Source organism: Dermacentor albipictus, unplaced genomic scaffold (genome assembly GCF_038994185.2).
Source record: "Dermacentor albipictus isolate Rhodes 1998 colony unplaced genomic scaffold, USDA_Dalb.pri_finalv2 scaffold_27, whole genome shotgun sequence".
NCBI classification, from domain to species: domain Eukaryota; kingdom Metazoa; phylum Arthropoda; class Arachnida; order Ixodida; family Ixodidae; genus Dermacentor; species Dermacentor albipictus.
The window spans coordinates 3,958,547-3,985,118 of NW_027225581.1; positions in this window are offsets into that span (position 1 = coordinate 3,958,547).

The following is a 26,572-nucleotide window of genomic DNA, read 5'->3' on the forward strand; positions in this document are numbered from 1 at the left end:
AGTGTAGGACTTAAGATTAATTTTGACCATCTGGGGTTCCTTAACATGTACCCAATGCACGGTACACAGGTATTTTGCATTTTGCCCCCATTAAAATGTGGCGGCGCTGTGGCTGGGATTCAAGCCCTTGGGCTTAGTAGCGCCGCACCATAGCCACTATGCCCCCACAGCGGGTATGTTATGGCTGGTCACTTGCCAGTTCTCTATGTGCATTCTGCTAACTGCTAAAAGTCAAAAGCCAACAAGGAGACACTTTGTGTGCTAAAAACATCCCTCAGGTGATCGGAAGAGATGCTCTTGAAGGGAAATCAAGACATGGTGTAAATACTGCTGCATGGCACTGTGCAATATTCATTGCTTTGGTCTTTAGAACAGTCAAAGCCAAGTTACACGGGCATTCATCAGTTATGGTATTGCTGTTTTGGAGCAAAGAACACATCTTTTCAGCTAAGCTATTTCCTTCGCTTCTAGTAACCCACCTGAACCAGCAGAAGTGTGCTATATGCGACAAAGATAAAATATATAAAAGATACAAAAAACTTTTATGTCCCTGTTATATAGCTCACATTGTATTACCAGCATCGTTTGGGCTAACAACATTACAGTGGACAACATATATTATGGCAGAGCTTCTGCTTAAGCTACTAAGTCAGACATACTAGTACACATATAGCGTGCAGAAATGGGCACAAAGAAACACATTGAAAGTGCTCGCACCAAGTACCACCCGATTTTATTCTTAGAGGGAGTGCAATTATAGCCACATTCACTCTTTTTGGGATAGTGATGAGTCTGACTGGTCCAGTGATTTCATTTTACCTACTCAGTGCCATGTACAAGCGTCAATGTTTTCATCAGCTTGGTGTGAGTGATGTAAATTTCTGAGCAAAATGATATCTGAGGGTGCAGTGAGCAGAAATTGGGCAGAAGTTGGTTTCCATGGGTTTTAAAAATGACCGTGCAAAGTGAGTTGGCTGCAGTGACAAAGGTTGCCTGTCCAGTGCAAGAATCCCATATCATATCAAAATATGTCATGTATTTGTTCATCTGAAGCAAAGAATAGAAGCTGGAAAGCTAACAACTCATGTTTGAAGCTTCAACTTAATACTAATGATTGGGAGGAATATTTGGGCCCCTAGCGACCTGTTTAGAAAAAAAAACACTTTTTTTGCTTACTACTCTGCGGTTTACTTATCGTGCCGCACCTGCAATAACATATAAGAAGCCAACAAACACTTGCACTAAGAACAACATTGGGGAGCTTACTTCAGGTTAAATGAAATAACGAAACAATAAATTAATAGAAATGAAAGTGGATGAAAAGACAACTTGCCGCAGGTGGGGAACGATTCCACAACCTTCGCATTTCGTGTGCGATTCTCTACCAATAGAGCTACCGTGGCGCCGTTTCCCGTCAACTTTCTTGGGTATTTATGTTTCCTTGTAGAACCCTGGGAGTGTTATCCAGCGCCACGACTCACAGACCTTGGCGGTGGACGTGAAACACACTTTCTGCCGCAGGCGTCACGAGAATGTGATCTTTTTGGGTGAAGGCAACCGGTCAAGAAACCCACACATACTACCTGATGGCATCAATGCTGCCGGATTTGAGACCCTCGTTATGTAATAAATGAGAAGAAATGGGGTTGACCGTGGGGCCCAATCTTTATTACGTAGTCATATCATAAGAAGCCAACAAACACTGACACCAAGGACAACATATGGGGAATTGCTTGAGCTTAATAAATGAAATAACGAAAGGCTAAATTCATGGAAATGAAAGTGGATGAAAAAACAACTTGCCGCAACTTATGGGATCGTTCCCCACCTGCGGCAAGTTGTTTTTTCATCCACTTTCATTTCGATTGATTTACCGTTTCGTTATTTAATTTATTAAGCTCAAGTAATTTATGTTGTCCTTGGTGTCAGTGTTTGTTGGCCTATGATATGACTAAACAAAATTGGGCCCCGCAATTAACCCCCTTTCTTCTCATTTATTACATAATGAGGTTCCCGAATCAGGCAACATTGATGCCTTCAAGTAGCATGTGTGGGTTAATTGACCAGTTGCCTTCACCCAAAAAAGATCACATTCTTGTGACACCTGCGGCAAAAATGGTGTTTCACGTCCTCCGCCTAGGTCTGTGAGTGGTGGCGCTGAATAACACTCCCAGGGTTCTACAAGGAAACATAAATACCCAAGAAAGTGGACGGAAAACGGCGCCGCGGTAGCTCTGTTGGTAGAGAATCGCACGCGAAATGCGAAGGTTGTGGGATCGTTCCCCACGTTCGGCAAGTTGTTTTTTTATCCACTTTCATTTCCATTAATTAATCATTTTGTTATTTCATTTATTAAGCTCAAGTAATTTCTCTTATGTTGTCCTTGGTGTTAGTGCTTGTTGCCTTTTTACGATATGACTAATAAAAATTGGGACCCTTGGTTAACCCCCTATCTTCCTGGAAGAACATGTTTCATGGAGGATAAAAAGAAGAACGCTTGACTTTCTTCCAAAATATATGCTTCATGTAGACTGTTTCTGCATCCTTGTCTGTTTGCAACCTAAAAGCATGAAAGTCAGCTAATAAAAGACAGCAGAAAGTTGTAAACAAACTGCGAATATTGCAGTAAGGAAACTCTTCACAAAGAATAGCTCATAAAAATAGTTTGGAAATTTCGCTGGTTTTCTGAAAATAAAATTGGCATGGAAAAGGTTAATCTTGTATGGGGCACTAAGACAAGTAGTGAAACAAATGACCGTACTTATTCGAATCTAGGCCGATAGTTTTTTTTTTTTCAAATAATCATATTCCTCTCTGGGTCGGCTTAGATTCAAGGATTTAAAGAGAAAAAAAAACACGCCAGTTTTTCATTGAAACTGCTAAATATGGTACATAGCTAGCGCCATCTAGAAAAGTCAGTATCGCAGCCGCTACTAGCCATGCCAGTAGCTAGCCGTACACAAGCGAGGTTGCCATTTTGACCTGTGTTGTGTCGGCCGTATCAGTGTGCGGCGTGGTGTTATTGCTATGGCACCAAGCAGGTGACACTACAGTGCCGCTTTCAAGCGAAAAGTTGTGATAGCTGCAGAGGCATCGTCAAACCTTCAAGCCGAGCGGGACTTCGGCGTCAACGAGAAAAACGTCCGTCATTGGAGGGGACGACAGCAGCTCTTTGTGTGCGCCGGAACGAGGATGGCTTTTAGCGGGCCAAAGAAAGGCCATTACCACGTAGTGGAGACAGTTTTGGCCAACTTTGTCTGGACGCAGAGGCAGCTGCCCTTCCAGTGACAACAGAAGTGCTCCATGCGAAAGCTAGGGAGCTTTCGAGGGAGCGAGGCCTAATGCCAAAGGATTTCAAAGCCAGCCGGAGCTAGCTTCAGAAATTCATGAAGCGCTTTGGCTTCAGCCTCCGACGTCACCCAGAAGCTGCCATCACCCAGAAGCTGCCAAGCGATTTCGAAGAAAAGCTCATAGCTTTGCAGTGCTACGTGCTGCGAAAGAGAGAAGTGGCAGGCCATAACCTTGGGCAAATCGGCAACGCCCACCAGGCGGCTGTGTATTTTGATATGCCAGTGGCATACACAGTGAATGAAAAGGGTGCCAAGGAGGTGAAGGTGTGCTCTGCGGGCTACGTCAAGCAGTGCGCAACTGTGATGCTGTGCTGCACAGCTGATGGAAATAAACTCCCTCCTTATATGATATTTAAAAGGAAGACCATGCCTGCTCAAGAAACTTTCCCAAGAAATGTCATTGTGCAGGTAAATGAGAATGGATGACGGGTGCGATTGTGGAAGAGTGGGTTAAGATTGTGTGGCGATGGCGTCCAGGAGCCCTTTTGACAAAGAACTCGCTCCTTGTTGTCGACTCTTACCGTGGGCACTTGACCGACAATGTGAAGGCTGCGCTCGCACAAGCGAACACGGACCTCGCTGTCATACGGGGCAGCATGATGGGCCAGTTGCAGCCACTTGATATCTGCATCAACAAACGTTTCAAAGATCGTCTGCTGAAATATTACACGGACTGGTGGACTGACAAAGACCACGTGCTAATGGCAACGGTATCGCTATCGCAGCTGGTGGGCTGGGTAGCTCAGCCTGGAACGACATCCCAGGCACATTGATCGTGCACGGCTTTAAAAAGTGCAGCATATCTAATGCACTTGACGGTACCGAAGATAGTGCACTGTTTGAAGGTGACAGGGACAAGGGACACAGCGAAAAGTCTAGCAGTGACGACAACGTTCAATGAGCTCTGCACGTTCAGATTCAATAAATGCTGTTTGCATTTTGTGAATGCTGTCCTTGCTTTTTTTGTTCAGCCTACATTCGAGGTAGTGTATTTTTTTGTTGGCTTCGAACTTTAGGGGGTCGGCTAGAATTGGGGTCGGCCTAGATACGAGTAAATTTGGTAGTCACCTAACGCAATGTGTGTAATGAATCTGGGGTAAATGCCCTATAAAGAATTACATGTTTTTGATGAGAGAGAGAGAGAGTAAAACATCTTTATTAAAAATATTTGAATGGCGAGAGCAGCGTGGGAGGACTGCTCTCGCCATTCAAATATTAATAAAGATGTTTTACTCTCTCTCTCTCTCGTCAAAAGCATGTAATTTTTTATAGAGCATTTACCCTCGATTCATTACACATTGCGTTAGGTGACTACCGTATTTACTCGAATCTGACAAGAGATGGTGATTATTTTTTGACACATGTCGATCTTCGTTTGCTAATGTGGAAAACCTCACTCACGTCCTCAGCTCTGTCAGGGCTCTTTGCAACTAACCTTATGTGCTGGCTGGAAGATAGGGAAACACCCATGGCTCATATGTGCAGCCAGATGGCTACTGTAGTTATTCTTCATGCAAGTTCTGGGTTCACCCACTCCCTCATTGAAACACTGATAATGGTTATGGTTACTAATACCCGTTTCCATCCAAGAGCAAAATCAGCTTGTAGTTGGTGCTGGTCCGGTTGATAGGTCTTTCTCCTTGTTTTTTCATGCTATCATACTTCTAAGAATAAATAATCTTGCATACTATTGCTGAAAGCTGGGAGAGTTGGTTATTGGCATTAGGAAACAGTTACTAGACTATAAGATGAAGCGCATGAAATGCACAAGATGAGCATTGCACATGAACTTGTTTTAGTATCTGAGTGCGATTATATGCATGCATGAAAGGCTCACATTTGCAGCAAGAGTTGACTATACGCGACATATAAGATACATCACTCATTCTATTTTGCGTGTACCATACATCTTTTTCCAGTAATCAATTTTTCTATTCGAGATTTCAATAGAAGTTGTGCTGTGGCATTTATCGGTTTGTCTGGGAAGGCCCTTATATATCAGTGTACACTTTTAGCCTTATATCTTCTGAGTATTTCGTGCTGTTGTATTTTGCCATGTATTGACATCTTTTACAATGTCCTGCAAGTTTTTCAGACCTTGCTAACCTGTGCAGAATGCTCAACCTGTCTTTGGGGCACCTTTGAGTGCATTTAATGCCTTCAGCGGAAAGTGTTACATAGGATAAACCAGTATTTGTCTTAATGGCAGGCTGCAGGAGCATCGTGCACAGATGTAGGTGGTAACAGCATGTGGATATCTCGCAAAACATTGCAAAAGATGCCAAACTGTGCCAAAATTTGACTGTACACATGCACATTGCAAATATAAGGCAGGGAAGTGCAGATTTGCATACTATGCCTTTTCCATCCAAGAAACCAATAACTTCATTAACAAACCTTCTACAGGGGTCTGGAATAAAGAAGTTGGTTACTTGAACAATATGATGTATGACATGGGTGCATCATGAATCACAGTTTATTTATTTATTTATTTATTTATTTATTTATTTATTATACCTCAAAGGCCCCAGAGATGGGGTATTACATGAGGGATGGGCTTTAACAAACAGTGATTCTAGAGCAGCCTTGAAGTGATGAGTGTCGGAGTGGTGCGTGATGTCGGCAGACAGACCGTTCCAGTCCCTGGCGGTTTTCACAAAAAATGATCGTAGATGAGAGGTAGTCTGCGCCGGGGGAGGATACACGGCTTTGCTGTGGCTAATGCGGCTGGACTGACGATGAGCTGGTAGTATAGCTGAAATGTGGAGTGGTGAATGATAGAATTTGTGAAAAAGACACAGTCTAGAAATAAGACGTCGCGATTCTAGATTAGTAAGACCGGCACGGGATTTTAGTTCAGACACGCTTGCATGATAAGAATATTCAGAGTAGATAAACCGGGCTGCACGGTTTTGAATTGATTCTAGTGTATTAGATAGGTTATGTTGATGAGGATCCCAGACAGAGCATGCATATTCTAACTTAGGGCGGACATATGTAACATAAGCTAACAATTTTACTAATGGGGGAGCAAGTCTTAGATTCCGGCGGAGAAAACCGAGGGTTCGATTCGCGGCATTGGCTAAGTTAATGACATGTTGTGACCAATTTAGGGTAGTTGAATTAGTTGAATTGAGTTATATGTCGTGTATTGTGAAATTTCCTGCAAATGTGTCGTTTTTATTTATGTACTCATTGTTTAGTGAGGTCATTTCATTTCCCGCACCCATTCTCTGCATATCATGTTGGTATATTGTTTTGTCTTAGAACTGTAATTATGTTTCATAAAACCTTACATTGCTAAAATTTGACTTTGGGGCAGTTTGGTCTTTTCATCCACGTTCTTGTTTTAGAGCGCAGCTCTTTGGCGTCCGTTCCTGGGTTTCGCGTCGTCGTCGTCGTCGGCGTTGTCGTCGGCCTCGTAACCAGCTCGCCGACGAATCTGCTCCGCCGCCGCGCATGCGCGCTGTCGGCTCTCCGGGCGAGGGAGGATGGTGGAAGGGAGGAGGAGAGACTGTGGAGGAGGGCTGGCTACACAAATGGCTCTTTGGCGTCCGTTCCTGGGTTTCGCGTCGTCGTCGGCGTTGTCGTCGGCCTCGTAACCAGCTCCGCCCCCCTTTCATCCCCCCAGCGCTAGCAGCGACCGACTGATACCGCTTTCGTGAGTCCACTACCGCACTCACGAAAGACGTCGTGCACTTCTTGCAACTCGCATTAACCGTCCATCGATCCACACCGATGTTAGTAGTGGGGGACTTTAATGTTGACATAAAGACAAACAGCAATTTCCTAACACTTATGCGGGAGAACATCCCGTTCCTCTCGCTCGTAACGCGTCCCACGGCTGTGACAACCTCGCGAGGCACTTGTATAGATCTCGCCTTTGAGAATCAAGCATTGGTGTACCAAGTCGAACATATATCAGTCTATTTCTCCGACCACAAAGCTTTTTTCATGACTGTCAAGAACTGTTAGTGGAGTCTTTGTTAAAGGAATACGTGTGAAAAATAAAAAAAAATTCTGTGATAGCGCATACATGTGTTGCTCGATTTCTTTGCCTCAATCTATCGAAAAGGTGAAACAGCTTATTTGCTGCGCTCAAATTTCGCATTAGGAAGTAACGTAATCGTCGGTAATTTTTCTTTTTTTGTCATTTCCCTTACCATGTAAGCATTTTTGTGGAACACTTGCAGTATTTCGTCATGCTCCTGCGTTTAGAAGCCAGATGTCTGTCTCTGAGTAGCCCAAACCACATGAAGCATGCAAATCTGATGCATCCTTCATAGTGAACGTATTGCTAAAATATTTTTCAGGGGATGAAGCACTTCTGTAACTGCCGAGTTTTGCAGCAATAAAGAAGCAGAATGCTTGCATCTGTGTAATCTGTATTTAACTTTCTTTGTATCATCTTTTATCTGACTGTCTGTCAGCATGCTAACATTGCATATTGTCTTCTTTCTTAGCATTCATAGGTTCCAAATTGCTCCTATGTTTTTGTCCTCACATTTTCTGCAATATCCTTCACCAGAAGGACAACTACCAGTTCACCTGATTTACCACTTTTACAGGCAACCAATTAAGCATAATAGTAGTGTAATGCCCATTGCTTAAAAGCTCCTAAACAATTTTGCACATCTGAAAGTTTCTTGAATTCATGCAAGCAGGTGCTGTTTATAATATGGCTGAATGCTCATGTGATTGGTTTTTCAGGCCATTGTGAAAGAAAAACCCCAGTACCTGTGTCGCTTTATGATGTTGACCTGTATTTATTATTACGTTGGTAAACTGTGTGCACTCTGAAGATATGCGCATCACTGCTGGTGTTTTGTATAATCTGTGTATAATAAGACAGCACATTGTATTATCAAGAACACATTCATTTTATTAGTTATTTAATGTGTTGTCATTTACTTTCATTGTCAGTACTGCTAGGCATCCTAATACCTAATTAAAGAGCTTCTGCAGATATAGAGTTGACTCAAAATTTCAGAAACTTTTAATCATGCAGCTATAGGTTCTTTTAATGATAAGCTCTTTCTTCAATACAAAATAGTGGTTCCTAAATTGGTTATTCGTACCTACAAACCACCCTAGCTGGATGAAAATACTTTTCAGAAACTGCTCGAAGGTCTATTATATTTAATCAAGTCAGATAAGATACTCTTTGCAGATACATAACTTTAATGGTCCATCTCAATTAATGAAACATTCTGGAAAGCCTTGTGGTCATTCATAGAAACACTTGTTTGTAGCTTTGTCAGTGCCGTAATGTTTCAGCCTTAGTCTACAAGATAACGATGCTCACACGATGTGAAATTTTCACAAAGTATTCTGTGTGTGCGTTCTGCAACATAAAAGGAAGAGGTCTGAACACTTGCCAAAATAGTTTAAAGTAGTTATTTGCATTTTGGCTCCCCCTGGGAGTCTTGTTCACAAGGCTCCCTTGATGGAGCCAAAACGTAAATAACTATTTTAAGCCATATTGGTCGGTGTCTGGACCTCTTCCTTTTAGTATGCATCATCCCGACCAGACAGGCTTTTATACTCTCGACTTCATGCAGTCTGCAACTGTACAATGCGTTCGTGTTGTCCACTTCTCTGCTCTTGTGTCCTGTCTGCACACCTCACCTTTTTTTGCATAATGAATCCTTAGCAACTAGATCAGCTTTCTGTCCTAAGGTACAATGGGCTGTAATTTTTCCTTAAATCTGAGGTGGCCAAGATACACTTGGCGTGGTAGCATTGACTGGCCCAGCACTGTTGAATAATTCGTGATGTTGTGTTTAAATATTCATGTGGTGTCAGTTTGCAATACAATAGTACATAATCTATTTACGTTTGGTTTTTCAGGATGCTCCCTATCATGCACTGCCATCTCAACAGTACCATGGCTTTTTGTGTGGATTCCTTCCATTTTGAATGCCACCACTGCTAGCACAGCATCACAGCCTGCCTGCCTTGATCTTGCGGAAGAAGAAAATACAAAATGCCTATTTTTTGAAATGCGTGCATGGCTCCACGCAAGACACCACCTGCCGTCGGGGTGTTAGGGCTTTTTGCAGAGAAAATGTTTGTAAAAATGCCTTGCGTGTGCCCTAGTGGCTAAATGTTGGCCTCTTTGCCTGTGTAAAAAATTCACGCTTATGGATAGTGTTAAGGGTTCCTGTATTATTGTAATTACTTACAGGTTCCTGTTAAGGATTCCTGTATTGGAAATTTTTGTTTCATTATAGAACTAAAAATTATAGTTGAATTGCTGCTTTGTGTGATATGCAATATTCAGCCGAAGGTGGTCAGCAGTGGTCGAGCAAGCGTTATATCAGGTGGAGAAATTTTTTTGAGCAGGGGACTTCTTCATAAGGGTAACAACTGTTTTCCTTGGCATTATTTATATAGTTCACTTTTCTCCACTTCATGGATATCCAGCAAAATGACTGAGTGCATTGGGAGGGTGAGGAAGTTTAAATGCTCAACATGGGGATTTAGTTAGGATAGCAAGGTTTGTAGAACTAGGGGAGTTTGGCAGGTTGCTGACACCGATTTCTATGAGTGATCTTGTTGTTTGTGTCAATGTCGGTTATATAATGCGAGGCGTCTTCTGAGGCAAGAAACTTTGCAAAAGCTCCTTATAGTTGTGGAAATTCAGTACGTGCCCCCTGGGGCTACCATGGGTGTGTCACTGTGGCCATTGGTTATCACTTGGGGCCACTGGGTAGATGCAGCTCTTCAATGAACTTTTTTGACACAAACTTGTGTATGTACACTGGGTGTGTGCCACTGCATGTGTGCCATTCTTTAATGGACCTCTTTGATGCTGCTTAGGTCATCGGGCATCACAAGAACCTACGTAGTGGCATCTGTGTATGCATGTAAGTGAGCTGAAATTGTTTGCTTGGATTTTCTTTCCCTGACGACTAGTCCCCTTGTTGAATTTACTACAGCCTGAGATATCACCTGTTTGACTACTGTTATCACATTATGCCCCATTTTGCTGTGAACTTGTCATGTTCTCTAGCTGGCAAGCTTGAATTTCAGGTACTCCACAGTTCTAAGGAAATTGATTCAGAGTGGGTGGTACTACCTAGGCTTTTCTTTGCAGCTGCGTGTTACATGAGAGAATAAGTTGTATGCAGATGTCTATTAGAAATAGCATAGGTATTCAAAAGTACTTTCATTATGTTCTAGGTCATTGGTGCTGTCTGGCCTCCTTTGCATCATTTTTTGTAGCATGCTCGTTTACGTGCAAAAACAAATGTGGCCTGTTCTAATGCCTGCAAGGACTGCCCAATAGCTCATGATGTTTTGAGCCACTCAATATCAGTCTTGGCTGCACTTGTGGATTTTCAACTGCTCTGAAGCTTGCAATATGCTTGAATTTCCTGCCAAACTGGTTTGCTTGTTTGTATCCAATTTATTGAATGATTTCACTTTCATTATGCTAATAGTCATTGATTGTAATATCATGCTGGCACATTTGATTCTGGAACTGCAATAAATTTCCAGACATTTTATTGCTTTGTCATAATTTTTGCACCTCGTTAGACACAATCTACTAAACACAAAAAACTCCCTTCAACCTCGTAAAATTCCCTAAAGGCGCATAATAAACTCCCAGACCTACCTGTAAAAGCTCTAATGAAGAGCTAAAATGCACTCCCAAAAACATCTGTTTAAAACTCCCTTAATAAAACAGCTCCCTAAAGCTGTAAAAATTAACTCCCAAACATTCTCTTATACATTCCCATAAAAAGCAAAAATTCAACTCTCAAAATTAACCATAATTGCTCCCTTAAGCAAAGCTCCCAAAATATGGGAACAGTTGCTCCCATGTTTACGCCTAAGCACTCCTACAAGGAGGCAAAATAATTTCCCAAAGGTCTCCTTCAATACTCCTTTAAGAAGCCAAACGTTTCCGAAAATGTACGTAAGGACTCCCATCGCTTCTCCTATAAATTCCCATAAGCAGCAAAATAAAATACCCATGTCAACGTGTAAAAGCTCCCAAAGCTCCTCATAAAAACTTCCATAGTGCTGGTGTCCAAAAGAGGAATGAAAAACTCCCAACGTTCCCCATAAAGACTCTTGCAACCGCTCAGGGATTGGTGTTTAAAGGAGAATTCAAAAACTCCCATAATTCCCCATAAAACCACCAAACACAAGGGTGGAAAAAAAACTCCGTTCGAAGGGAGGATATTGTCCTCCCTTAAGGGCTTGAGTTATGCAACGAGGCCAAAACTCCCTAAAAGGGTCAAACCTGTTTGCAGTGTAGGGCAAGCCCTAGAGAAAGCTGCATGTCCGCCGCTACAGTTGGGACGGTGGAGTGCGCCATTACAATTATCTCAAAGGTGATCCTGGACACCGCACTTTGCGCAGGTTTGTCGACCCCGGCAACTTTGTGAGCCGTGGCCATACCTCTGGCACTTGAAACATCTCCGAGGGTTCGGGATGTATGGTCGGACTCGAACTTTAGTATAGCCTGTTTCTAATGTTTCTGGCAGCACACTGGACACAAAGGCAACGATCAGTTGTTTAGTTCAAATTTCTTTGTATTCCCGTTTGATTATAATTCTCTTTACTTGGTGACGTTCTGTTCCTTCCAACCTTCTAGAAGTTTTTCCTTGCTCAGATACAACAGGTCGTTGTCGGAAATTACTCCTTTGCTTGTATTCATGGTTCGATGTGGAGCCACGTTTACGTTTACATTACCGAAGGAGACCCGATTTGGGAGCTTGTCATGCTGTTGTTTGTCACGGACCTCAAGCAGGAGGTCACCGCTAGCCATTTTTGTGACTTTGTAGCCTGCGCCAAACGAGTCAGTGAGACATTTCGCAACCGTGAACGGCGATATATTCTAATTCTCTTTTCAGGATTTTCACTATGAATAACGTGAAATCGTGCGAACGTTTGCTTAGCTTGACAAGAAAATAGCAACTTTTCTTCGGAGCGTCCTCTTTTGTTAAGAGGACGATCAGACAGACGAGGGAAGGGTGATAAATCCATACATGTTTATTTAATTTCGGCAGCCATGCCAGCCACCCACCGTCGAGCCCAACAAGGGGACGCTACAAGACCCGAAGGAAACGCAGACGCCAGCTGTACATAGCTTCTAAAACCTAATATATTGGACCCAAGGTTGGATAAACTACACCAGGTTAACCCTTGCCGCCAGGAAATACGGAAGTAATAAGAAGAGAAGACAGAAAAGATAAAAAAGGTGAGAAAGACGAAAATGGAGAGAAGGACAGGAAAAGGCGACTGCCGATTTCCCCCGGGTGGGTCACTCCGGGGGTGCCGTCTGCGTGAAGCAGAGGCCAAAGAGGTGTGTTGCCTCCACCGGGGGGCCTTAAAGGTCCAAACACCCGGTATCGGCTCAACCCCCAGAATCCCCCTTTCCCCGGACACGGCTAAGCCGCGCACGGCTACACGCGGGAGGGTCCAACCCTCGTGTGCTCGGGTACGTGGTGTCGCAACGTACCAAACGCCTGCTTATTGATTGATTAGTAGTGTTTATTGGCGCAAGGGCCAGATGTGGCCAAAGTGCACCAAGTCGATGATCAGTGCTTCTCAATGATATGTGAGGGTTAATTGCGAGGAGTAATAAAACACGGCTGTATAGTGGCCTAAAATATTCACTAAAATGTGCAAAATATGCATGTGGTGCCATGAAAGTGCAAAAGGACCTAAAATTCGCTCCAAAGTGCGTAAAATAAGAATATCTACATATATAAAAATGACAGTGATTGATCGTTTCACCGATGACAATAGATTTTTGACGAGATAGGGATGATCAGCAAAATATCTATAATATGTAGCACTAGTGCCTCAGCAAGGCCTTGAAAGCAAGGGCTGGGAGACACGTGCTCTAGAAAATGGTTTCATTGCAGCTACGACCTCCAGGTGGAGGCCGTGCTACAAGTAGCCTGGCCAAATCACTTGTAAGGTGACCGTTTCAGTTAGAAAGTTTAATACTGATTGAAAAAAGGGGGTTCATTGCTGAGAAAGAATGCTGGGTGTAATGGTGTGTGTTGGAGATAAGCAGAGGGAAAACACTTTTTTCTTTCTGCCTCTATTTCTGTGCATTGGATAAGAACATGGATAACTGTAAGCCTCTTGCCACATTTGGTACATGTCGGAAGTTCGCTTCCCGTCAAAAGATAGGCGTGAGTGGCGTAAGTATGTCCTATTCTTAACCTGCAAAGAAGCACTTATGTCTTGCTGTGATTTCAGATATCCAGTTCCCTAATTTTGGTTTGATAACGCGTAGCTTATCCTCTACTGCATTATCCCATTGGTCCTGCCAGTGCTTCCTCAGTTTGTGGCGTAAGAATGGCTTAAGTTCTGTTGCTGCTATGGGTTTATTCACATCCGCTTCATTAAAGACGACTGACGTTGCACTTTCGTCAGCAGCTACATTACCTTTTATGCCCCTATGGCCAGGTACCCAACATAGGACTATGTTTTGGTTGTATGTTAAGGCTAAGCATAGTTCTGTGTATAGTTTATTAAAAATAGGGTGCTCATGTTTTCGAAAACTCATTAAGGCCCTTACTACACCTAATGAATCTGTAAAAATGGTGGCCTTATTGAGATTTCTTTGTCTGATATGTTTTACAGCTGAGAGTATCGCGTACGCCTCAGCCGTGAAAATTCTTGTGTTAGGATTTAGAGAACCCGAGGTGGAAAAAATGGCCCGAGAGCTGCATATGCCACACCAGAAGATGATCTGGAAGCATCTGTATAATATTCGGCACAGCACTACTTCGCTTGGAGTTCGAGGAAGTGTGATCGTATGCGTGCCTCAGGTGCATGTTTTATTATTTCGACAAACGAGATATCGCACTCCGTGGTCTGCCATTCCCAAGGCGGTGGAAGACGAGTGGGAGGCATTAGGATATTTTCTGGGAGATGGATGTCTGTTTCTTCTGTCATTGCTTCCAAGCGTAGGCTCAAAGGGGTTCTAATGCGTGGGTGGTTACTGTAAAGTGTGGCAGCGCGCAGGTCGCTAACGATGGAATGGCATGGATGTTCGGTGGCTGATTTTGCCTTTGTGTAGTATGAAAAACTTAAGAATATCCTGCCTAGATGCAAGGACCATTCATTGGACTCGACGTACAGACTTTCAATAGGGCTTGTTCTAAAGGCGCCTGTTGCCAGTCGTATACCGAGGTTGTGAACTGGGTCTAGAATCTTTAGCGCACTCTCACTTGTGGAGTGGTACACCACGGCTAGAGAAATGAGAGATAGAGAAATTTGCAGAATATAACCAACCCTTATATATAGCTTTCATTGATTACGAGAAAGCGTTTGATTCACTCGAAACCTCAGCAGTCATGGAGGCATTACGGAATCAGGGTGTAGATGAGCCATATGTAAAAATACTGGAAGATATCTATAGCAGCTCTACAGCCACCGTAGTCCTCCATAAAGCAAGCAACAAAATCCCAATAAAGAAAGGCGTCAGGCAGGGAGATAGGATATCTCCAATGCTATTCACAGCGTGTTTACAGGAGGTATTCAGAGACCTGGATTGGGAAGAATTGGGGATAAACGTTAATGGAGAATACCTTATTAACTTGCAATTCGCTGATGATATTGCCTTGCTTAGTAACTCAGGGGGCCAAGTGCAATGCATGCTCACTGACCTGGAGAGGCAAAGCAGAAGAGTGGGTCCGAAAATTAATCTGCAGAAAACTAAAGTAATGCTTAACAGTCTCGGGAGAGAACAGCAATTTACAATAGGCAGCGAGGCACTGGAAGTCGTAAGGGAATACATCTACTTAGGGCAGGTAGTGACGGCGGATCCGGATCATGAGACGGAAATAATCAGAACAATAAGAATGGGCTGGGGTGCGTTTGGCAGGCATTTCCAAATCATGAACAGCAGGTTGCCATTATCCCTCAAGAGAAAAAGTATATAATAGCTGTGTCTTACCAGTACTCACCTACGGGGCAGAAACCTGGATGCTTACGAAAAGGGTTCTACTCAAATTGAGGACGACACAACGAGCTATGGAAAGAAGAATGGTAGGTGTAACGTTAAGAGATAAGAAAAGAGCAGATTGGGTGAGGGAACAAACGCGAGTTAATGACATCTTAGTTGAAATCAAGAAAAAGAAATGGGCATGGGCAGGACATGTAATGAGGAGGCAAGATAACCGATGGTCATTAAGGGTTACGGACTGGATTCCAAGAGAAGGGAAGCGTAGCAGGGGACGGCAGAAAGTTAAGTGGGCGGATGAGATTAAGAAGTTTGCAGGCACGGCATGGCCACAATTAGTACATGACCGGGGTTGTTGGAGAAGCATGGGAGAGGCCTTTGCCCTGCAGTGGGTGCAAACAGGCTGATGATGACACCGCGGCTCCGTAGTCGAGGTGTGATTTTACAAGACTCTTGTATGAGCTAAGCAGACACTTCCTGTCACTGCCCAAGGTTGTTCGAGAAAGCAGCTTGAGGAGGCTCATGGTATTCAGGCACTTTTCTTTAAGATACTTTAAGTGGGGAATGAAGTTGAGTTTTGTGTCGAGGATAACACCTAAGAATTTGTATTCAAGGCTGACAGTTAGTCTTTCTCCCTTAAGGTTAATATCTGGTTCTGGTAGTACACCTCTCTTGTTTGAGAACAGGACACATGTGCTTGTTTGGGGGTTCAATCTAAAACCATTCTTATCCGCCCACTTTGAGAATATATTCAAGCCAAGTTGTAGATGTCTCTCGCAAATGCTAAGTTTGCATGACCTGAACCCTATCTGTACATCGTCCCCATAGATGGAGTAGAAGAGTGTGCGAGGTAATACGATGTGGAGGGAATCATTTTAACAATAAATAACGTACGGCTCAGTACTCCACCCTGCGGTACACCTGTCTCCTGTATGAATGGTCAAGATTGCACGTAGCCAACTCTAACACGAAATGACCTGTCAAAGAGATAACTTTCAATTATTCTCAGCAGGTTGCCGCGAATGCCTATTGCAGAAAGATCCCGAAGCGCCACGTAGTATCATAGGCCTTCTCCATGTCAACAAACACTACAACACAAGCTGCTTGTGGACAAACGCATCCCTGATGTACATTTCCATGCGTAAAAACTGATCTGTCGTCGATCTGCCTTCTCTAAAGCCACATTGATATGGATCTAATTTCTTGTTTATTTCTAGATAATGTACCAGGCGACTGTTTACCATCTTCTCAAAAACTTTGTATAAGCAGCTCGTCAATGCTATAGGCCTATAACTATTTGCCAAAGGGTCCTTAGCCGGTTTCAAAACAGGAAATATTATGGCCTCTTTCCAAGCAGAGGGAATGTGGCTGGACGACCATATAGAATTGCAAAGACAAAGAAGGGTTTTTTGTGATTCAGACGGCAGGTGTTTTAGCATTTCATATAGGATGCGGTCAGAACCTGGGGCAGATTTGTTGCAGCTATTTAGTGCTGCCTGAAGCTCCGCCATGGAAAAAGGTCTATTGTATGCCTCGCAATTTGTGTTTTTCCGTTCTAATGGTTGTCTTTCTATTTGCCTTTTGTATCTTTGGAATGTTTCAGAATAGTGCGACGAGCTGGAAATCTGTTCGAAATGTGCGCCAAAAAAGTTCGCCTGATCTTCCATGCTGTCGCTTTGAGTATTTACCAGAGGCAGCGAGTAAGGCTGTCGACCGTTTATTCTCTTCACTCTATTTCAAACCATTGTTTCATCAGTATAAGTGTTATTGCCCGATATATACTTTCTCCAACTCTCTCTTCTACCTTGTCGCCGCGTTCTCCGACCCTGGGATTTTACCTGTTTGAAATTGACTAGATTTTCTGCCATCGGAGAATCCCGAAGTAAAGCCCATGCCTTGTTCTGCTTCTTACGCGCTATTCGACAGTCATCGTTCCACCACGGAAGACGGCGTTTTGTGGACAATCCACTTGTTACAGGGATACATTTGGAGGAGGTGTCGAGGAGAAAAACCGGACAATATTTAACCGCAGCGTCTATGCTTAACGCACACATGTCGTCCCAGGATAAAGAAGCAAGGTTTTTGAATTTTTCCCAGTCAGCTGAGTCAGTTCTCCAGCGAGGTAATTGTGGAAGGCATTCATTAGCCAATGGTGTGCTTAGAACTACAGGGAAATGATCACTCCTGTATGGGTTTTTAATAACTTTCCATTTAAAGTGAGGTAGAAGGGTAGGAGATGCAATGCTAAGATCTATTGAGGAGTATGTTTTGTTTGCTATGTTATAATACGTGGGCTCCTTCTCCTTCTCATTCAAAAGACATGCACCTGAAGAAAAAAGGAACTGTTCAATCAAGCGACCTCTGGCATCACAGCGCGAGTCGCCCCATAGGTTGCTGTGCGCATTTAAATCTCCAAGCACAAGATGTGGCTCAGGCAACTGCTCTATTAATGTTTGGAATTCTTGTTTGTGAAGCTGAAAATGCGGCGGTATATACAAAACAGGGACCGCAATGGCTTCCTTCCATGCGGTTGAAAGGTACCCTGCATCCCAAATGGTGTTGAAAAGTGTGAGTAGTGTAACCTGCGTGTCATTGTGTAAGTTTTTCAGCATTTCATACATGATTCTATCGATCCTGGTGCGGAGCTGTTGCATGCGCTCAAGGCAGCTCTCAATTCGGCAATACAAAAAGGACGGTTGTAAGGCTCATTCTCTCGACGTTTTCTTGTTAATGGCTTACGTTGAATGAGTGTGTGGTTTAGTGGCGCAAGGGCCACTTGTTTGCATTTGAGAAAGGATTGTGTATAATTTGTTGGACTTGACACGCTCTCAAAATATTCCCCAAGTGAGTCTGCCTGGTCGTGCAGTGTATCGCCCTGTGTGTTTACCAGGGGGAGTGAATATGTTTGCCGCCCTCTAATCATATTAACTCTGTTCCAGGCTTTGGCCTCGTCCCTAAACGAGTTAATGCTTGATAAAAACTCGTGCCAACTTTCTCTTCTGGCCTGCCGGCGGGTTCGTCTGCCTTGGGACTTTATTTTCTTAAAGTTCGTAAGATTCTCTGCAGTGGGAGAAGCGCGCAGCAACCCGCACGCCTTGTTCTGATTCTTACGGACGATCCTACATTCGCTGTTCCACCACGGTACACGTCGTTTGCATGCCAGACCACTCACTTCGGATATGCATTTTGATGCGGCATCTATTATGAATGATGTAAGATACTCCACAGCAGCATCAATTCCTAGAGAAGACATGTCGGCCCATGAGATGTTAGTGAGAGTTCGAAACTTCTTCTAGTCGGCTGTGTCTATCTTCCACCTAGGAGCTTGTGGAGGATATTCGTTTTCTTTAGATGTTCTTCTCAGTATAGGGAAGTGGTCGCTCCCGTAAGGATTGTTCATAACTTCAAATTCGAGTTCAGGCAGTATGGACAGGGAAGCTATGCTAAGATCTATTGAAGAAAAGGTTCTGTTTGCTAGGGAGTAATACGTGGGTTCCTTCTTATTCAGCAAGCACATACCTGAAGAAGAAAGGAACTGTTCCACAAGACGACCTCGTGCGTCTGTACGAGAGTCGCCCCACAGGGAGCTGTGCGCATCGAAATCGCCAAGAACAACATAAGGTTCTGGCAATTCGTCTATAAATGACTGAAATTCATGTTTGTTTAAATTGAAGTGCGGGGGTACATAAAGCGAGCAAATGGTGACTAGTTTATTTAAAAGAACAGCTCGAACCGCCACTGCTTCAAGGGGCGTTTGTAGCTGTAAACGTTGACAGGAAATACTTTTATGAACCAAAATGGCAACACCGCCAGATGATACGACTGCATCATCGCTATGTTTGCGAAACTTGACATACGGTCAGAGAAAGTTTGTATGTTGTGGTTTTAGGTGTGTTTCCTGTAGACACAGCACTGTTGGATTGTGTTTTTGGATAAGCTCTTGCACATTATCAAGGTTCCTAAGAAGACCTCTGATGTTCCATTGAATTATTTGTGTATCCATATTGGAGGTCAGTAGGTGCTGTGTGTACAGAAACAGAAGTAGTGATTATGAAAATTACAGAGATTAAATTACAGAGCCTTTTCGAGGCCCTGTAACCGGAGTTTTGCCCTTTCGGGAGCGTTCGAGGGAGCCTCGCCGCTCCTTAGGCGCTTTGTGCGCTTTGAGGATAGGTGTTGTGTCCATTGCCTCTAGTGAGATTCCGGACACGTGCTCTTGCGAGCGAGACGCTTTCAGAGGGAGTCCCGGCTTGGAGAATAAGACCGCTGCGCCCACCAGCCCGTAGGTCGACGGGGCTCCCTGAGGGATTTGGCTGCGCCGGCTGTGGCCAGCGCTGGAAGGGGCCGGGGAGGTTGTGGCAGCCTCGGCTGCACCCACCTTCAGGGTCGATGGTCCCTTCTGCTCGGTTGGCGGAGCAGCGCTAGCTGCAACCACCGTGGGGACAGATGGCGTAACTGCCGACTCACTGCGTGTGGGTCGGACAGCCGCCGGAGGCCGTTGTGACGCTGCCCCGTGACGCGCTACTTCGGCAAAGCTTTTCTTTGGCAGATATGCTACCCGCCTGCGTGCCTCTTTGAACGATATATTTCCCTTAACTTTGATTGTGACTATTTCTTTTTCTTTTTTCCATGATGGACATGACCGCGAGTACGCGGCGTGTTCCCCATCACAGTTCACGCAGTGTGGAGCATTCTCGCAATTGTCAGATGGGTGTTCTTGGACGCTACATTTTGCGCAAGTCTGGCGGTCTCGGCAGATCTGTGAACTGTGGCCAAATCTTTGACACTTAAAAGAATTATTGTGGTGTTTTGTGGCGCGAGGGCCAAGTGTGGCCAAAGAGCGCCAGGCCGGTGCTAATGTGTTCGCAATGGAGCTATGATTGACGAAAGGCAGATGCTACGGTGGCTGTATAGGGGCCTAAAAGCAGTTGCTCTGATGTGCATAAAAACCTATAGAAGATAAAATTACGCCAATGATTAATGGGCTGTACAATGAATACGAAATATGCATTGTAAGATAATTGTCAGATAGTGACATATCTCATATATAAACGTTTTGCAATAAGCACTACTGCCTTAACAGAGCCCTTGGGATGCAAGAGCCCGGAGGCACGTGCTTTGCAAGACAACCATCACAGCGGCATCCTCTAAGAAGAGGATGTGCTATGAATTTATGGGGCTAAAAACTTGCAAGTCTACATCGTTCAAGAAAGCTATGACTGCTGTGGTGTCAAATAACGTATCTTCACCAAGAAACATTGCTGGATGGAGAGGGGTGTGCTGACGATATACAAGAGGAAAATGTCTCTTTCTCAGCTTCGGATTCCCGACACTCCAGGAGTACGTGGAGAACGGTCAGCCTCTCACCACATCTACCACACGTTGGAAGCTCATTTCCTGTCAGTGAAAAATTGTGGGTGCCATAGGTGTGTCCTATCCTGAGTCGACAGAATAGGACATCAGTGAGTCGTGTTTTCGTTTTCGGCGGCCAGAAACCTAACTTCGGCTTAATCAAGTGAAGCTTATTCTTAATTTCCATGTCCCATAAGCGTTGCCAGTGCCTTCGCAGATTCTTCCGTAAGAGAGGCTTCCGATCTGTAACAGGGACAGCAGCCGTAGGAATAGTTGCTTGTGAGGTGAGTGATGTAGCCATTTTGTCAGCTAGTACATTCCCCTCGATGCCTCTATGGCCAGGTACCCAGCATAAAATGACATGCTGGTCAGAGATATACGCTCTACAGTGAATGAAATATAGCTCAGTAAGTACACGGTTTTTGTTTTTACAGAGTGACTTCAATGCTTTGACGACGCTTAAGGAGTCTGTGAATATAATTGTTTTTGAAGATTTGATTTTCTTACATGTTTCACAGCCGACAATAGTGCGTGGGCCTCAGCCGTAAGTATACTTGTTTCACGGTGCAGTACACCGGATTCAGAGAAAGATGGACCAATAGCTGCATAGGACACCCCGGCATGCGACTTAGAAGCGTCAGTGTAAAACTCTGTGCACGAGTACTTGTATTGTAGTTCTAAGAAATGCATTTTAATATGTGTCTCTGGTGCATGTTTAGTGATCTCTACAAAGGATGTGTCACACTCTATCAGCTGCCTCTGCCATGGTGGCAAGTTTCGCTGGAGACATAAGACAATATTCAAGCACCGGAACACCCATTTCCTCACTAAGGTTCTTTGCACGCAAAGAGAACGGTCTTCTCGCTGCAGGTCGGTTATTGAAGAGCATGGCATCGGTCATATCGTTTACGCATGAATAAGAGGGGTGTTCAGGGTTTCAAATTACTTTGAGGAAATATGTAAAATTGCTATGTGATCTCTGAAGATGGAGTGACCACACATTTGCTTCTGCATAAAGGCTTTGTACGGGGCTTGTCCTGAAGGCTCCGGTCGCGAGGCGGATTCCTAAATGATGGACAGGATCCAGCATCTTTAAAGCACTTGGTGTAGTGGACTGGTATACTATAGCGCCGTAGTCAAGACGTGAGCCAACAAGACACCTATACAAGTTCAAGAGACATTTCCTGTCACTGTCCCATGTTGTACTTGATAGAAGTTTCAATAAGGTCGTTGTCTTGAGGCACATAGCCTTCAAGTATTTATTATGCGGGATGAATGTCAGTTTAGAGTCCAATATTATGCCGAGAAACTTTTGCTCTGCGCGTACCGGTAATCTGCTACCAGACAGCTCAATAGCAGGACAGGATACTATTCCTCTCTTATTGGTGAAGAGAACGCATGTACTTTTCAGTGGGATCAACCTAAAACCGTTTTCTTCAGCCCATTTTGCCACCTTATTTAGGGCATGCTGGACATGTCGTTCGCAGATAGTTAAGTTGCACGATTTAAAACCAAGCTGCACATCATCTACATATACAGAGTATGACATTGTTCATGGGATAGCCATGCCCAAAGAATTTATTTTCACAATAAAGAGTGTGCAGCTTAGCACACCACCTCGTGGAACCCCAGTTACCTGGGTCAAAGACTTTGACAAGGCATGGCCCACCCTAACAAGAAATGTGCGGTTAGAAAGGTAACTTTCAATGATACTTAGCATATTCCCGCGGATACCCATAGCGGAAAGGTCTCGAATAATGCCGAAGCGTCATGTGGTGTCGTATGCTTTCTCCAAATCAAGAAATACGGAGAGAAAAAACTGTTTATGTATGAAGGCATCCCTTATATTTGCCTCAATGCGGACAAGGTGATCTACGGTCGATCTGCCTTCTCTGAAACCACACTGGTGAGGATCTAGTAGTCCATTGCTCTCAAGGATATAGATTAGGTGCCGGTTTATCATCTTTTCAAAGAGCTTGCAGAGACAGCTTGTCAAAGCGATAGGTCTGTAACTACAAGGTACGGACGGGTCCTTACTTTGTTTGAGTATGGGTATTATTATAGCTTCTTTCCAAGAAGATGGAATATATCCAGTGGCCCACATGACATTAAAAAGTAAGAGGAGTGCTTTCTGCGTTTCAGGGAGCAAATACTTGACCATTTCATATATGATACGGTCACCACCTGGTGCTGAGCTGTTACAGCAAGCAAGATAATTTTTAAGCTCAGCTACACTAAACGGGCGGTTGTAATCTTCATAATGGCCACATTTCCGATCAAGGGGCTGTCGCTCTGCACGTTCTTTGAACTTGAGAAAGGATTGTGTGTAATTGGATGCAGTGGAGATATAGACAAAGTGTTCACCCAGGCAGTCTGCCTCATCTTCCAGGCCATCTCCTTGGGTAGTTAATAAGGGCAGGGGGTTCGTCTCCCGGCCTTTAAGATTATTTACCCTATTCCACATCTTTGCCTCGTCTTTGTAAGAATTTATCCCAGATATGTACCGCTCCCAGCTATCTCTCTTTGCACGTCGACGTGTTCTCCTACCTTGTGATTTGACCTGTTTAAAATTAATAAAATTTTCAGCTGTTGAAGAATTGCGAAGCAATCCCCAAGCTTTGTTTTGATTTTTGCGAGCTTCTCGGCATTCGTCATTCCACCAAGGGATGCGACGGTTCTTTGCCAGTCCGTTAAATTGTTTAATGCACTTTGTTGCAGCGTCAGTAATAAAACCAGTTAGGTATGCCACAGCATCGTCTGTATTAAAATTAGAAATGTCGTCCTCACCTAAATATGTGAGTGCTCGAGACAGCTCCCAGTTTGCTGATTCGACATTCCATCGAGGGAAATGGGCCGAGCATGGATCTAGTTTTGTTAGATTTCATGTAATTGGGAAGTGGTCACTCCCATAGGGGTTCTTGAGAAAAGACCATTCCAGGTACGGAAATAGTGAGCTGGAAGCTATACTCAAGTAAATGGACGAGTACGTTTGATGTGTAACATTGTAGTACGTTGCTTCTTTTTTATTCAATAAACATGCACCTGAAGAAAATATAAAGTTTTCTATCAGGCGCCCACGTGCACCGGAGAGCGTGTCGCCCCACAGAAGTCTATGTGCATTTAAATCACCAACGACTCTATATGGCGGAGGGAGTTCATCGATGAAGCTTTCAAAGTCTGTTTTAGTAAGGTGACTAGAAGGGGAGACGTACATCGAACTAACCGTTATTAGCTTACCAAATAGCACTGCTCGTACTGCAACTGCCTCGAGGGGGGTTCGGAGACTTAATTGCTGACATGCAGCACCCTGATCGACTATTATGGCTACACCCCCCGAGGAGGAGAGTGCATCATCACGATCTTTGCGAAAAGTGGCATATTGCCTTAGAAAGTTGATCTGCGTTAATTTTAGGTGTGTCTCTTGAACACACAGCAACTTGGGATTGTGTTTGTGTAAGAGTTCTCGAATGTCGTCGAGGTTATGGAGAAGTCCTCTAACATTCCATTGTAGTATTTGTGTATCCATTATGCTATATGTGTAGGGTGCTGTGTGTTTAAGAGACTGAGATTAGTTCACGAGCGCTTTGCAGGCGCCGTGACGGGAGTTGTGTCTTTTCTGGAGCGGTCGAGTGATGCTCGCCGCTCCTTAGGCGCTGGTGGCGCCGTCTGGCTAGTCGTTGCGTCCATTGCCTCTTGCGAGGCGCTGGACACGCGCTCTACCGAGCGCTTTGTTTGGTGAGAAGGCCTCGGCACGTTGGGCGAGGCCTTTGGGGGCACCTGCCCGGAGGTGGATGGCCCCTTCTGCTGGAGTGACGGAGCAGCACTAGCTGCAACCGCCGCGGGGGCAGGTGGCGTAACTGCCGACTCACTGCTTGTGGGTCGGACAGCTGCCGGGATCCGTTGTGGCGCTGCCCCCTGACGCGCCACATCGGCAAAGCTGTTTGGCAGGTTGGACACCCACCTACGCGCTTCTTTGAATGAGAGGTTCTCCTCTACTTTATTTGCTACGATTTCTTTCTCTTTTTTTCCAGGATGGACAAGGCCGCGAGTATGCTGCGTGGTTACCATCGCAGTTTATACAGTGTAGAGGTTTATCGCAGGATTCAGTGGAGTGTTCGTGTGCACTGCACTTAGCACAGGGCAATTGGCCTCGGCAGTTTTGCGAGCTGTGGCCGAATCTTTGGCACTTGAATCAACGGAGAGGGTTAGGTATGTACTCCCTTACTCGGATCTTAATGTAACCTGCTTCTATTGTTTCAGGTAGTACACTGGAGCCAAATGTGAGAATTAGGCGTTTAGTATCGACTTCTTTACCGTCGCATCGGATTCTAATTCGTTTTACGTTGATGATAATTTGATCCTTCCACTCTTCCAAAAGTTCAGCCTCGGTCAGGTTCATTAGGTAGTCTTCAGAGATCATACCACGGATGGTGTTCATGGTGCGGTGTGGGGTCACTGAAACAGAAGTGTCCCCAATAGACACTAGGTTACTTAGTTTTTACTGGTTTTTCTCACGCAGCTCTAGGAGGAGGTCGCCACTTGCTAGCCTATATGCATTATAGCCTGGGCCAATAGCTACAGTTAGACATTTGGAAACCAGGAAAGGCGAGATCATTCTCGTTGTCTTTCCAGGTTTCTCAGAATGAATGACTTGATAGCGGGGAAAGTTTTCAGTGTGTCGGCCAAAAAATTTAAATACTTCTTCGGTGCGCCCTCGCTTATGAGGGCGATCAGGGAGTTTTGGAAAGGAATAATCCATCAGGGAATGTTCAGTTTTCGGTAGTAACGGCAGGCGCCCACCATGGAGCCCAACAAGGGGACGCCACAGGTCTTATAAAGAAACAAGTCCTGCAGACGCCAACTGTACGTTTCCGCTATAACACAGGCTACAACCAAGGTTGATTGCACCACACATGCCTAACCCTTGCTGCCGGTAAGAGCGCAAGTAAAAAATAAATTAAGAGAAGACAGGAAAGATCAAAAGTTAGAGAGAAAGTCGAAGATTGTAGAGAAGGACAGGAAAAGGCAACTACCGATTTCCCCCGGGTGGGTCAGTCCGGTGGTGCCGTCTACGTGAAGCCGAGGCCAAAGGGGTGTGTTGCCTCCGCCGGGGGGCCTTAAAGGTCCAAACACACAGCTTCGGCTCAACCCCCAGGATCCCCCATTCCCCGGACACGGCTAAGCCGCGCACGGTTAAACGCGGGAGGGTCCAACCCTCGTGTGCTCGAGTACGTGGTGTCGCAACACCCCAAACCCCTGCTTACGCAGACGCCCCTGCGGGGGACACTTAAAGCATCGGAGAGGATTGGGGATGTAGGGTCTGACTCGGATCTTTATGTAGCCAGCCTCAGTGGTCTCAGGTAGCATACTTGATACAAATGTTAGAATTAAGTGCTTTGTCTCAATCTCCTTGCCATCGCGCCTGATCTTTATTCTCTTGAGATTGGTCACATTTTGATCGCTCCAGCCCTCCAGTATGCGGCTTCAGTCAGTTCCATGAGATCGGCATCGGAAACGACTCCGCGGGTGGTGTTCATTGTGCGGTGCGGTGTGACCGTCACTGGAAGATTCCCAAAGGATACTAGGTTAGAGAGTTTCTCGTACTGTGTCTTATCACACAGTTCTAAGAGGAGGTTGCCACTTGCCAACTTAGAGACTTTATTACCTGGGCCAGAAGCTTCACCAAGTGTCTTCGCAAGAAGAAAAGGTGAGATCATTCTCGCTGCCTTTCCTTTTTCCTCTGATTGTACAACATGAAATCTTGGAAAATTGTCATTATTTCGGCGAAAACGCTTGAAAACTTCTTCGATGCGCTTCGATGCACCCTCGTTTATGAGGGCGATCAGGAAGTGTTGGAAAAGAACTTGCCATACGTATGTGTAAAAATTCGGCAGCGCCGCCAGCCACCCCCCCATGGAGCCCAACAAGGGGA